Source organism: Lepisma saccharinum, unplaced genomic scaffold, assembly GCF_977018435.1.
Source record: "Lepisma saccharinum unplaced genomic scaffold, izLepSacc3.1 HAP1_SCAFFOLD_391, whole genome shotgun sequence".
NCBI classification, from domain to species: Eukaryota; Metazoa; Arthropoda; class Insecta; order Zygentoma; family Lepismatidae; genus Lepisma; species Lepisma saccharinum.
The window spans coordinates 286,389-291,280 of NW_028143096.1; the positions used below are offsets into that span (position 1 = coordinate 286,389).

A 4,892-nucleotide genomic window follows, 5' to 3' on the forward strand; every position below is an offset into this window, starting at 1 on the left:
AAGTATATCTCCAATTGAATTATCTTGTTTTAGAAATAGTCTAAATGGCGATCTAATTACAAATATATCATCTCTCTCATGTTTTTTAATTTTAATATTATTTGAACTAATCGGAGATTGCGAATTGATATATTTTTCAAGAGTTTTCACATTGTAATCACCTGGTGGAACTATTAACTGTTTTATTTTCCCATCTTCTTCATATTGTAATATAGTTTCGGGTATAGTAGTTGACGGCATTATTTATGTAAAAGTATTGAAACCTTTCACGATCCAATAAATAATGTAAATTTATTTTTATCTTGATATATCTTTTCAATATATAGATCAGAAATGTCATGTGCCCAAATTCCATAAGGACCATTTGATTCTTTTCTATTATATTTTAAAAATTCATAATGACACGGATTGCCAACAGATTCTTCCTCCTCTTTGTAAATTTTCATATAACCATCTCTAATAGCAAGCAACACCTCAATTAAAGTAAAACCATCACTAGACCAAATTGAGACATTATTTTTAGAAAATGGTAACGTGACTGGATTTTTCAAAGGATACTTAAAAGTAATTTCAATATTATTTTTTTTGGTAAGTAGTTTATTTTTAAAGTTATTCTCCAATCCTCTAAACGTAACTATATTAATAGATCTCGAAATGCTAATCTGCCATCATATTCTTCATCTAATTGTTCCATTTCATATTCAATATCGATTTCTTCTTTGCAGGAGCCACACTCACATTTACACCCATTTGTTACATTTTCACAGTCAACAAAATCTATCCGCTAATAATGCGTGTTGGTGTTAAATAACTCACTATATTACTAATAACTAATAAAATAACTAACTATATTATGCTTACAGTCACAACAAGGATATTCTCGTCCTTTATATTTTATAGAATGTTTCTCAATTTCTGAGATGATCTCACTTTCAAATGTTGCTAGGTCTGACGGATTTATTACAATTACACCCCCCACATGAATTTTACTTTTTTCATCAATATATTGATATCCACCAGTAATCTTACAAGGAATATTATGCTGTTTTAAGATATTTCCTGTTAGTTCTAATACAATAGTATTTGATGTCATCATTCATTTATATGTAAAAAAAAATTGGTGTTTACACAAATTCAATGTCATGCTTTGTTTGCTTATCAAAGAGTTCTTTTTTACCTTTATATATTATCTTATATTTATTGTCAACAAATTCTTGCATCATATCTTCATTAGTTAAGTTTTTGCTATAACGATTTGGTAAAAATAACCTGTATTTGTTATCTAATGTAACGCGTGCTTTTGGACCACGCATTGTATTTACAATTTCGCCATAAGTGATTTCATACGATTTCTAATTCTTGCATCTTGATATACTCGAACGACGAATTTAACATTTCTTTTAATGTTTTTTCGCCTAGGTATTTGTGTGACATTTATAAGATAAAAAAAGTTATTTTTTAAAATAATAAATGAACAAGTTTATTCCATTATTGTTATTTTTAAATTTTGGATTATGTGAACCTAATCAGACTTTATCAGCAATAACGTATCTCCATAATTATGGATATTTACCTAATACCATGAACGAACTCACGCAAATAGATTCGCTTACGTTTCAAAGAGCTTTAAGAATTTTTCAAGAATACTATCATTTAGAGCCAAATGGAATTTTGGATGCACCAACTTTAGAATTAATTAATCGTCCCAGGTGTGGGGTCCAAGATGATGAAATGCAATTTAACATGCTAAGATATAAATGGAACAGCAAGACAATAAAATGGTATTATGCAATAATTAATCGTAAAATTCAAGGAATAGCCGAGGCCGCTTTTGAAACATGCAGTCAGCATACGGATTTAAATTTCGAAGTGGACTCACAAAACCCTGATATTATTATATCTAACAAGCGGGGGAATCCACACAGAAATCATAAAATAGGCGGACATTGTACCGCTGTATTAGATGGTAAAGGAGGTGTGTTAGGACATGCAACTTATCCTAACAGTGCCAATTCTCCTATAGAAATCCATCTTGATCAAGATGAATCATGGTATTTACAAATAGACACCGGGTGATCAAACAAATCTTTTCTCGGTTTTGACGCATGAAATTGGACATGCTCTTGGAATATCTCATAATAATAATCAAGATTCCCTCATGTTTGCTTTTAACACAAACAAAATAGAATTACATAATGATGATATTCTCGCCATACAATCGTTATATGGGAAAAAGAAACAAACTATCGAAGACAAACATGTCGAAGATGAAGAAGAAGAAGAACAGGTGGCAGAGGAACAACCTAAGTTATGTGAATTAAAGAATATTAATCAGTTTGTCATTGTAAATGAATTTTTGTGCGTGTTTTATGATAAATGAGTTTGGATTTTTGGTCTTGATAATTCTACAGCTGCGATTGGTCCCCAACGAATCACCGATTGGTTAACTTTCTTACCATCACATTTTGAGAGAGTTACCGCAATTTATCAAAGACCCTCAGGACAAATAGTATTAAAAATTAAAAAACAGAAAACAAATATGATATATATGTTCGATTATCCAAGTTTAATTTTGTTAGACGGTTATCCTAAATCTATCGCAGAATTTGGCATCAATGCAAGATCCAGAATCCATGCGATCGTAAACAGTTATTCTGGACGCACTTTTATATTTTATAATGACATATACGAGGTGTGGCAATTAAATAACGAGACTGGTGTCATAACTGTGATGTATTGCAAGAAAGTTACAATTGACTGGTATCCCCTTCAATATACTCCCCTCCCCTATCAATATACCGCTGCATACTTGTCTTCCATTGTTCAAAGCAATGCTGTAGGTCACCAGATGTCACACTGTTCAACAACTCTGCCGTTTTTCGTTTCACCTCTTCCACGGAGTGAAAATGTGTTTCCTTCAATGCACTTTTCACTTTTGGGAAGAGATAAAAGTCACAGGGGGCCAGATCTGGGGAATACGGAGGATGGTCGAGCACAGGAATGCGCTTGGCGGCTAAAAACTGCTTCACAGAAAGGGCATTATGGGCAGGCCCATTGTCCTGGTGGAGGATCCATGCATCGTTCTTCCACAAATCTGGTCTCTTCTTCCTTATTCTTTCCCTCAGTTTGCTTAGGACTTCTTTGTAGTAGGTCTGATTCACCGTTTGACCCTGAGGCACCCATTCAGTCATGATGATACCCCATCGAAAAAAACGATGAGCATTGCCTTCAGTTTCGACTTGCTCATTCGTGCTTTTTTCATTCTTGGCGATGTGGGAGTCTTCCAGTGCATGGATTGACGCTTGGTCTCGGGATCATATTGGAAAATCCATGTTTCATCACATGTGATGACACGTGTTAGCAATTCTGGGTCTGCTTTGAGTCGTTCCATGATGTCACAGCAAATGGTCTTTCGATTGTCTTTTTGGTCCTGAGAGAGGTTTTTCGGAACAATTTTTGCACACACTTTTGTCATGTTTAAATTCTCATGCAAAATTTGTCTTACTGTCTCTTTGTTAATGTTCATCATGTCTGCGAGCATCTGAATGCTCAGACGTCTGCCTTTCCGCACAAGTTCATGAATTTTTTGAACATTGTCGTCCTTTCTTGAACTCGCAGGGCGGCCGGGGCGTTCATCATTTTGAACCTCCTCCCTCCCATCTGAAAATCGTTTGTGCCATTCGAACACTCGCGCACGTGACATAGCATTATCACCATACACCTCTTTTAACATTGCACAACATTCCGTCGGTGTTTTTTTTTTAATTTCACCAGAAATTTGATGTTAATGCGCTGCTCAACGTTTTTGTCCACCATGATTCCGGCACTACTACAGAACACTGTCCTCTTCAAGCAAGCCTGCAAAGAAAAGAAAAGCTTTCAGAATCATGAAACAAACAGTGGGTGCGCATGAAGGTTCAATATCAACAACACATCAATAGCTACCTCCCCCCCCCCCCCCCACTATCCTACGCGACAGGAGGTGCGCAGTCTCGTTATTTAATTGCCGCACCTCGTATTTTACGGAAATAGACGAATGCACCTTGAGACCCAAACAACACGGTCTAATAACCAGAAATTTCCCCGGTGTACACTTCGCAACATCTTATTTGACCGCCCCGAAAGAATTCTAAGTCCCGAAATCGTAAACTTAGCAACATTGCACTTCAGCTCCAGGTGAGAGTAGCCAACTTTGAGTCAGTCCTTCCACTAGACTAAAAACGCTGCGGTGATAGGTTTTCAATTTAACACATTCGATGAACTTAGAAACTATAAACCGCTATTATAATACACAATAAAACAGAAATAATAAATTAGAAAAAAAAACTTGAGTAATTTTTACGATTCTGCTTGCTCGACTTGAAATTTGGGGGGTTTGAAACACTGAATAGAGTTTCTCTCCACCTGGAGGAAATTGCCATCAAGTTTTTGCAGAAAGAAGCAAATTTGTGATGAGTTTATGCGACATTTTATTTACAATACCTTGCATAATATCGAACAGTTCTCAAAAACATATATTTTACACGACTTGTCGAGAAAATGTGCTTGAAACACAGGAAGGTGGGAGTCTTCATAAACGTCAACATGTTTTTGATGGTTTAACGTCATTAAGTTAACATAGAGCAGTTGGTTGGGCGCTGCAATCCTCATTTTTCATCAAGCGTGAAAGGTCGCGGGTTCAAATCCCACCCTCTCCTCTTTCTTTTTTTTCTTTTTTTTTTGTTTGCTGAACAGATACCGTTGATATTAGAATATTTAAAAAATGAATCCGATGCACACTTGAGGGACGTTCCTTCTGCGCATATTTCCCCTTAGAAGTTGTAGTTTTCCAGGATTTCAAGTTAAAACTTTTCTTTTTAGTTATTGTTCATATGTTGTGTTAACACACACAT

The 4,892-nt window shown here is 35.4% G+C and overlaps 1 pseudogene; it reads right to left on the reverse strand.

Moving 5' to 3' along the window:
• Positions 1 to 3,187: 3,187 nt before the first annotated feature.
• On the reverse strand, positions 3,188 to 3,733 carry LOC145982757 (protein GVQW3 pseudogene; annotated as a pseudogene).
• Positions 3,734 to 4,892: the final 1,159 nt, after the last annotated feature.